This window comes from Apus apus, chromosome 15, assembly GCF_020740795.1.
Source record: "Apus apus isolate bApuApu2 chromosome 15, bApuApu2.pri.cur, whole genome shotgun sequence".
Lineage (NCBI taxonomy): Eukaryota > Metazoa > Chordata > Aves > Apodiformes > Apodidae > Apus > Apus apus.
The window spans coordinates 11,639,129-11,649,374 of record NC_067296.1 but is presented as its reverse complement, the minus strand read 5'-3'; positions in this window follow the sequence as shown (position 1 = coordinate 11,649,374).

Here is a 10,246-nt window from a genome sequence, read left to right as displayed (position 1 = left end):
GCAGTGTAGCATAATACAAGTGTCATCTATCTCTGACATACATACTGTAACATTTGCCCCAGATGGATATGAATTCATAACCTTCTCTATACATTAAATATTAGGAGTTCAAGTTTTACTGCACTTTGTCAAAATAAAATCATCTTCCTATAGAAAAGGGACATTGTAAACTAATACAAAAATAAAATAGCTCAGCAGCTTTCACAAACTAGGATACAGTGACCAAACCACTGCTTACAAAGACAGTAAGGCAAAATAATAGCTCCTTTGCATTCAAAGCACTAATGTAATCAAACAAGAACTGCCACTATTAATGTGACTTGTCAGGTGTTCTTCCAAAGTTTATCAGAAAACCTACCACAGGTTTTGTTGTGACTTTATTTAACACCCAAGTCACTCAGTCTGTCATGATTTGCTTCTTACTTGTTACTGTAGGTGTTCCAAACTCTTGCAGTTGGATGCTTCACAAACTTTGCAAGCAATATATTGGATTTGTCAGACAATTCTAAACTCGCCAAGTTTCAGAGGATAGCTTAAACCTACCTTTCCTTCCTCAAAAGAAAAAACAAGAAAACAGAAAAATCAACAAGCTCAAACCCAACCCCATCTCTGAAATGCTACTAGTAAATTCTGGGCAGCTTACCTCAGTTAACTGCAGTTTATCTAAGCATGCATAGTCTGGATGAATTGGCTGCATCCTCAGCACTCCCCACCAGCTCCATTTGGACATTTTTGGACATGGGCTGGAAGTGGAGCAGCTTCCACTGCACAGCAGGCATTCACACTCATGCTTGAAAACAGGATGGTTTGTGAAAAAGGCAGCAACAGGAGGACTTAGTGTTACGTGCTTCTCTCTTCCACTCGTTTCTCCCCCTGGAATGCTACGCTCAATTAGAAATGAGTTTTGCCTTTTTCTGACCTGACCACTGTTTGGCCAGAGCTGGCTGGGAAATGCAAATGCTGCTTCAAAACCTGCAAGTGCCTCTATCACCAGTTCAGACCGTGAACAAAGCCCCATCTCTGCTCAGCAGTGATTGCTCCAATCTCCACCAGCCGTCAGCAGCACACACCAGGTGGAACATCCTTCCTGCCGAGCTGCTGCATACTCAGACATTCAAATTGCAAATGAAGCCCTTTCATATTTTCAATCTGATATTTTTTGTTTCAACATACAACTTGCTGATCAGTTACATAATTTGAATTAATTATATCCCTGACTCAGATGAGAAGCTCAATATGGTATTAATGAAATCACTTTGGACTGATGGTGGATTTGGGCATGGCTACCTTCCAGCCCCTTGTTTGAGGGAGAATATGAATTCAGGCCATGCCAGAGATGTGAATACAGGCTTGGGGGAGATGTGCTAGAGAGCAGCCCTGTGGAAAAAGACCTGGGGATACTAGTGGATCAAAAACTGGACAGTTTAAACTGAGGTTAGATGTACACAACTACAGATTAATATAAAGGTATATTAACTACCTTGGTCTAGGACTCAGCTTTAGTAGCAATCCCACAGCATATAGATTACACAGCTCAGCTGTTCTTTACAAATACTATTTCACGAATGTCTTTGTGTTAAACCGAGTAATTAGTGCATTGGGAGCCCCAGCACACAGGTAGTCACTGCACTGTGGGACAAGTGCCTCCATCATATCTACTAAAATCCAATACATCTAGTGCTGGTGCCAACAGCTCTAGTCAGAGACCTTTCCCTTGAGGACCCTTTTCCATTCCTTTCTTATTGACCAATGAAGATTTTAATTCTTGGATATTAATTATACATCAGTGAAATCTAAATTATCTTATTTTTCTGTAAATTACATAGAAAACTGGACTCTGCACCCCCCCAGTCCTGTGGGCTAATTTCCAGACAATATTGCACATGTTCTATGCAGCTTTTTTTGTCAGGTGCTTCAGCACTGAAGTGTTGCAACACTGTAAAGTGGAGATTGCAAATTAACAATGGGGATTTGAACACAGGTTTATAAAACAAAGACCATCTCTTATCCTGTGGAGAGAAGAAAGACCAAGCAGAGAGGGAAGGCTGAAGGCCATGTGAGGTTGTGGTATCTAGAGAAGATAAATCACATACCAGAGTTCTCAATTTTGTGTTCCAAATCACAAGCAGGTTAAATATCACTGAAGTAAGGCAGTGGAAAATCTGCCCAAAAAAATGGAGCTCCAAGCAAAATATGTCTCCTGTTTTGTTCATGTTCTTCAAATGCATAAAATACAATGTGTAAAACAAAAGGGAATATATCAACAACTTATGCCACGGAAACTTGAAACAAAATCAAGAGCCTGGCTAGTGCCAGTCTTGTAAATAAAGACACATGGAAGAAAAGGCAGTGACTCTCATTTCTGAAAATTTATGTGACAAGAGAACCAAAGAGAGAAGGCAGAAGGAAGAACCACATACGGCTTGGAAGAACCACATACATCTTAGAAGAACTGGCAGGCTAAGAAAAGCTTTATGAGCAATTTGGGGCCAATTAATAACTGAAGAAAGCTAGGAGTGATAAGCAGAAGAACCTTCCAGTGGGGATCACCAATGCTGCATGTTCTTAATGGGGGAAAAAAAGGGGGGACTGCATTAATATGATTTGCATTCATCTGCTTTTCTTGCTAAATGAAACAATCTGCAGCATTTAAATCTTGATTACCATTGAAATCAAGCAAAGACTAGTGTCTGTGTAGCCCACCTCCACTTTCGTATACGATCTCTAAGCCAGACCAAGACAGGTATTTATGGCATGAATTATGTATAAATATACACACATACATATGCATACATACATGTACACAGGACTATGATTTATTCATTATCCTTGGACATTCTGGATGAAACAAGTGGAAACCAGTACTGGCGGATAAGCATTTACACTGACAAGAGTAAAAACTGATGCACATTATTTATGAAGCTGTTCTGCCAAAATATGTTGGTTTTCATGATCTTACTTCAGGAAATGTCACCCTTATCTGTCAAATAAAACACACACCAACCCACTACTTCTCAGAAGGAGAAAAAAGTACTCCCCAAAAATGCATACCTTCTTATTATAAATATGTATCAAGGCACGGTCAGATAAAAACACAAGCCTTGATACATGTATGTTTTTAATTGGCTCCATACAAAAACCTACCCAGCATGTGCGTGCACTAGCACACAGCTACAGAAAAGTATTTGCAGTTTTTAAATCAATGTTTATATTTTCATTTCTGTTTGTACTGAAGAAGGCAGAGAAATAACTGTCAGAAAACTGGAAAGCAGCAAAAGGAAAAGTAAAGATATTCTTCATATTTGTCAGAAAATAAGAAGTTCAGATGCATCTTGTCAGTGAAACAGTTTTGTTCCTAATGCTTCATTTTTTCTCCTTGTAGTTGAAGACTATTATAGAAACTAATAGAGGTGGGCAGCAATCTGATTTTCTGTTGTATGTGTCATTCTGAGATTTTGACAGTCTGGAGGTTTTTATAATGAAACAAAGCAAAACCAGAAAAGAAGTTTATTGGGAAAGAGAATCTGATTTGTGTGTAGTTGAAATGTGTCATTGAGGTTCCAGAGATATACATTTTATAACAAGATAATCCATTTTGAATTTCTCACTAACAGAATGGTCAGAGCTTGGCTTTCTGTGAAACATGTTATTTTGATTAATGAGAAAAAAAATGGAAAAACATTTCACTGAAATATTTTTGTTGTCTAGAATTTAAATGTTATGATATGCAGGGACTCTGGCTCCAAGTGTTGATATACAGCACTACAAAAAAATGAAGGAAACTCCATGACAGCCTTAAGCTAATTCTGGATTTACTCCAAAACAGCTAAAAGCAATATTTACTTAGATATTTTGAATAAGAAAAATGTGCACAAGGTACAAAACATTCTCAGAATCACTAATATGAAGGAAGAACAAACAGAAAATAGGACTGAAAAATATTGCAGAAAAGAAAGGACCTATATGTGAACCAACATTTCAGCTTTTGCATGGAGTTTAATGAAGCAAGCACTGGAGATTTTAAGAGATGACAGCAAACATCCATTTTCTTTATTTGTACTACTACAGTTTCTAAAGAATCTAACTGCAGATTGCAGCCTTGTTAACTGAGAAAATGTGTCACTGTTACAGTGGGAAAGGTAATTATTGCTTCCCCTCAAATTTGCAGGTATTCTTAAAAAAATTAAATCCTCAGCTATTACTCTTTTTATCAATAACAACCTTTCTCGTAGCCCCAGAGAAAGAATTCCTAGGGGGTCTGTGTTTTCAGTTAAAATAGCTAATTGTTATGCAAAATTTTGCCTCCAAGTTGCACTGGCTCAAATCAGAGCAATCCCATTAACCTAGAACAGCACAGAATCTGTTCTCCCTCTCCAATCCAGAACTACAGTTGAAATCAAAGGCGTGCTTCACTTTTTGACTCTACATAGTTCATCTTGAAAGTCCCTCTGCTTAAAACCATTTTGCATCAACTTTTACAATTTCTGCATGCAGCAGTTCCTGCAAGCAACAATTCAAAATACATTTGTACTCAAAAACTTCAGATCAGATCTGCTTACTCCAGTTTTACCACAGCAAAATGTCAACAGGCTATATAGATGAGAGTACACAACATTATTCAGGACCACAGTGCTTGAACAGCTCAACCATGTTCTTCTTTATTCCCACCAGCCCAAGATGGAGGATGGTTTGTAGGTCATCCAGACCTGATTCAGTGAACTGTGGATGTTCTATAGCAACCAGGATACAGAAGTTCACTGACGGTGAGATAACATTTTTGAGCTAGGGTTGAAAACAAGTGCTATGTTGGTGTTGGAAACAACACAGAGATAGGATTTCCTTAATTACTCATTGTATTCAAAGCCATTGGCCAACAAACACATGCATAAATTATCTCTCTTTAGTTGGTAATGTCCTAAGTCCATCCATTAATAGAAACAAGCAGTTTTTATAGTGAGGCATGTTGCAGATGTGTTGTAAGTGAAGCTAGATCTTATTAACCCAACTGTTTCCCTTTATTTCTTGCAGACTTTGAGCTCAGTAGGTAATTTTGTGCTACAGCTAATATTTGTCCTGCACAAATTGTATTCAATTTAATAAATGCAATTCAATAAATTAAAAATGAATTTTCATTTTAGTTATAATAAACTGAAAGTGAAGGTTACTGAGAGCGGAAACATTCAGGATTGCTTTATCTTTTAAGCCTAGGATTGTCCAGAAATGTTAAAAAACCCACAGTGTAAAGATTTCATCAAATTTTATAGTGATACATGTGCTCTGATCTCATGGCACGCAGGTTCCTTTAGTGGAGAACTTCAGTGACTGGTAGATCAGATCACTTCTTGCCCCATGGATCTCAGACTCTAAAATCTGGTCCATTTGTGCTTTCATTAGTGAAAATTACTCTCCAACAACAGAAAATTTTATCAATAGGTTTCAAATACAAAAATACTTAATATGCTTATAGGGACGAAACATTCATTTTAAAGATACAAAGATCAGCTGAGACTGATGAAACTAGAGAAGCTGAGCAAGTATGTCAGCAGTCCACACATCTAACAAAAAGAGAACTTATCATCTAGTGCCAGCTGTGAACAAAATGAAGCAATTATCACCTCTGTTTTTAATAAGTAGAGAGAGGAAAGCAAAAAAATAACAGTGAATCTGTTCTTCCTGCCATTTTGTTGACAACAACAATCACCTGAAGCAGTTGTTGTGTATTCAGGAAACATTTTCAACTTTCACTGTAATATTTGCAATAATATATATCTTTTTTAAAAATTTAAGCAGAAGCATAATGTTAAATTTCACAAACAGCAGACAGTGCTTTGCAATGGCATCCTCCCCTATTTATAGGATTTTCCAGAGAGTATGTAGACTTAGACATGAAGCCAGAAATATTTACAAAAATTTCACCATGTGAGAAAAAATGTTAGGGAACAAGTGTAAAGCATGAAGAGGATGAATGTAAATGTCTCCATAAAATATACCAAAGCTGTTAATTTTCTTATGGCCAAGACTACTTGCTATTGACTAAAGGGAAAAACTTCCTAAAAAGTTAAGGATTTGCTGGGAAAACAATATTGATTTCTGTTTGCTAACTTAGACCAATGAAAACAGCTGCCAATCATGTTTCTTCATAAGAAGATGTCTTGCAGCAGCTAAAATAGAGTTAAATGTTGAAAGGCAATTCATTGCTAGGTGCACGAGCTATGAGAATATGGTGCATGCATCACACAGAGCCAATAAAATGTGCCTGAACTGAAGTGTTATGCTTAAGAAAATGTCATTGAATTGCACTGGAGTCAATACTGCTGCCTCACACCCACATTAGCACAGCCAAGATCAGAATCTGCTCTCATGTTCTAACATCTCAGTCAATAATATATACATTTTTATTCCACATTTCTGGTTTTAGATCACATATGCTGCAGAACAAGCACTGGTAGTGACATTATTGGCTATGAACTGTACACCATACATTACTGTAACTGCTGTTACCATGTGACAGTACTGAAAATGCTGTTACAGGGAGTAGCTGAGCAAATAAAAACAGCCAATAGGTGGAAAATTAGAATGGGACCACAGAGAATTTGCTGGAAATCTCTCATACAGCAGCAGACAATGAAGGGAACTCTTTACTGAAAGACAGGTTGCCTTGCTGCTTGCATTAGCTTTGGGACATTTAACAAGCATCTCACACACTTAGGAGTAATATTTGTATTCCATTTGTTTCAGAAAAGTCTGTACCACTTACTTACACCAGCTATTACCATTATACTCAGTTATAACTTCTTTATTTGGGAAGGCCTTTTTAATTCAGTGACACATTGGTCCACGCTGCATGACATTAAGTATATTTTACTTATTTCAAATAAGATTTTTTGATCATCTGTCCCATTTCTTCCAACTGCCCCATCCTCATCTGATCTCAGGATTACTCTAGGCACTCAGTAATTAAAAAAAAACCAACAACAACCTACATTGAAACTGGGAACCCTTCATTCAGTCTCAAAAAATGAGATTAGACTTCTTTATAGATGACTCAACAGAACCTTGAATTGTGTGTTCAAACATTTTTCCAAAAAGTGTTCAGGTCAGATGACCAGTTTTGCACAGAAAACTGGGAGTAATCTGGGGAGCTCACAGCACTTCCACCAGCCTGCCTGCAAAGCCTGGTCTGGGTGGAAAATTCAGGATCTGCGCCCCTGCTTTGTATACACATCAGTGCCTTGGAAAGCAGTACTTCTCCCCTTAACTTTGTCCTTTCTATTTGGAGAATATTGATCTTCACCAGCTCTCTGTTTTTCATGGAGTGCAGCAAACACCATAACATTTTATTTATCTCCTTGCTTCTAAGTTGCGTTTTTCTCCCAGAGTGGTCAATAAAGGGCTTGGTTATCATTCCCTGAACCCTCTCCAGGTCCCTAATTGCCCTCCCAGGGTTATCCAGTCTCACACCATTGTGGGCTCCCTTCATCTTTAACAGCCATATCAACTTAGTATTCTCTGATCATATGCAGGACCATGGTGCCTTAACCAAGAAAATACAAATCTTGGTCCTAATTCCATTGGAATAAACAGGAGAAAAATCTAATTCAAAAAAACAGGTTCTGAATCAAGTCCAAAGTAGAAACCTTTGAGTGAGGGAAGCATCAGCTCAAAAAGGAATCAGTAGAAGCATGTGTGGAGGGAAAAAAAAAAAAAGAATTTCCTTATTTTTTGATCACGTGATGTAGAAAAAAACCACAAAGAACCACACACTGTATGGAAATGTTGCTCTTCTGTCTGAAGGTGAAGGAGCTGATGAAGCCAATGAGGTTCATGATAACCCACAGCTGAGCCTGCAGGTACAGCTGACTCCACATTCTCCAGCTGGAATGTGCAAGGCAGGCTATGGCAAGGGCATTGTGGGCTGCCACCAAATGACACACATTTTGTCTAGTCTTTAAAAAATAAGTGAGGAATAAAGATTTTAAAAAATAATAATGGAAAAGTTGTAGAATATGGATTTCAAGTCACATTTAAGAAATGCCTGTTCAATAACAGCAGCCTCTATGTGTGCACTCCAGATCAGTTCCTGTTAAATTTGTGGCTGTTTTGAGTTCAAAACACTAAGAATAAATTCACATTTTCTAATGTGCTGTTCTGGAGCTTGATACTTCACACTGGTTTTATACCAGATAAGCAAAAATGTCAAGTTCTAGTCATTGAAGAATTAGGCCCTGTGGCTTCCAGCTATAGACAGGATTGTGACAACCTCCTCATCTAAAAAATATGCTCCAGCAGGTAAGAAAGTCAGAATAAGAACACAACGTTAAGCTGAATTTCATTCCATAGTAGCCTATTTCATACTGCATAACATTTTATCAATTCTACTAGTCTTTTCAGTATTGAAAGCTTGTGGGTTTTGCTTTCCTGATGCCAATGATAACTGCATTTGGCTTTTTTTATCCCAGCATGAAAATTTTGCAGTAATCTTTCATAAATCTCAGCATGTTCTCAGAAAGTAAATGATGGCATAATTTATCACTATTGAAAATGCATTTTGTGCCATGACAGTATAATTAGACATTCTTTTCAGGAGACATATTAAGTATATACCAATGTATTAAAGCTACTGTGCTGCAGATCCATTTAGTTGATTTATTCCTTGTCTCTGGCTACCTTGCCTTATCATGATACCCTCACCATCATGCATTCTCATTGCCAGGGAAAAAAAAAAAAAAGCTCAGTCAAGAAAGCTACACATTGTAAGAAACATTGGAAAAAAGTATCAGCAGGTTAACTATCAGAAGTGGGAACAGGATGCAGTCTGGCTGCAGTTTTGTACCAATTCAGAATGCATTAATTATGCAGTGATCAAAATAATTTCAGATGCATAATGCTGACCTCATTCACTAGAGGGCAACAAAGCCCCAGTTTAAAAAGCCTCCACCTTCTACTTTCAATGACAGAGCACTTTTCATAAGATGCTGCATGGATTTCATAATGAATACCCTATTAATTTTACATAAGTGCAAAGTTACTTCTGAAAAGCCAGTTAGGCTGTTGAATATACATTATCCAGGCTCCCAACAGGTGCCAGAAAGACATTATCTGAGTCTTACCCCCATCAGCACCAGATCTGTGGGTATGTTTTAATGTGTGTATTATTGTTTGACTTGGGTTACTCTACTGAGCTCCATTTTATACAGCCCCCTTGAACCTCACCCTGGTTTTGTAGATCAAAGCATGGGGGCTTATCTGGGGATCATCAAGCTACCCATGTTCAAGCCACTTAAAGTGCAGTAATGAAAAGCTCTCATCCGTCTGACTGGGCTTTGCTTTTGATCAGCTTGTTTTGGGGGGCTATTTTCTCTGTCCCGTAACGGCTTCTTATGACATCACCTTCTCATTTTGACTGAAGAGGATGCATATTTTCATGCTTAACCAAAATACAACAGCAAACCTTTGCTTGTAATTTTTAACGATGTTTGTCAGGAAGTCTGAACGAGCTGGCACTATCTCTGCCAGGAGCCTAACAACTGATTAGTTTACTCTGGGCCACCATGTTAGCTCTGCTAATTTAATTCTGAAAAGTTCACTCTACATAATAAAATCTGGTTGCTGGATCTCCTCAAGTTGTAAATAAGAAATAGCTATTACTGTTATGGTCTGTTGAGAAAGGGCTTCATACACTGTGAAAAAATGATTTCACAGACACAGACCCAACCAATTGAAAAATAATTATGTGAATTTGTCTTTTGTCCTTAGATGCAAATAATGGCTAATGCAAATAAACTGCCAGAGAAGTATTTTTATGTGCTTTTTATAGCATGAATAAAAATATATTTAACCCATTTTTGATGAACAGCTGAATAATATTTTTTTCATTGGTTTTATTATAGCAGATGATTATTAGGACCAGCTGCAAACACCCATCCTTTAAAGCAATTGCTCCCAGAAACGCATCCCTGGCCTCTCCTTTAAAGGGGTTCATTCCAAGAGGTGACCTGATATATACAAATGCATTCTTGTGTTTCAGAGGCAGTGCAAAGATTAGGAAGGAGGAGGGGGGACCAGAAGGAGAGATGTACGAATACATTTTTCTATTACACAGTTGACAGCCCCTTGGGAAAACAACTCTAAGAAATGTGCAACCTTGAAATGTGTGCATGCTGCAAGGGATATTTTCAGTGTGAACCCTGTGTTCTGATTTTCAAAGTCCTTAATCATTTAGCTATGCTGTGGAAGAGAGGTATAC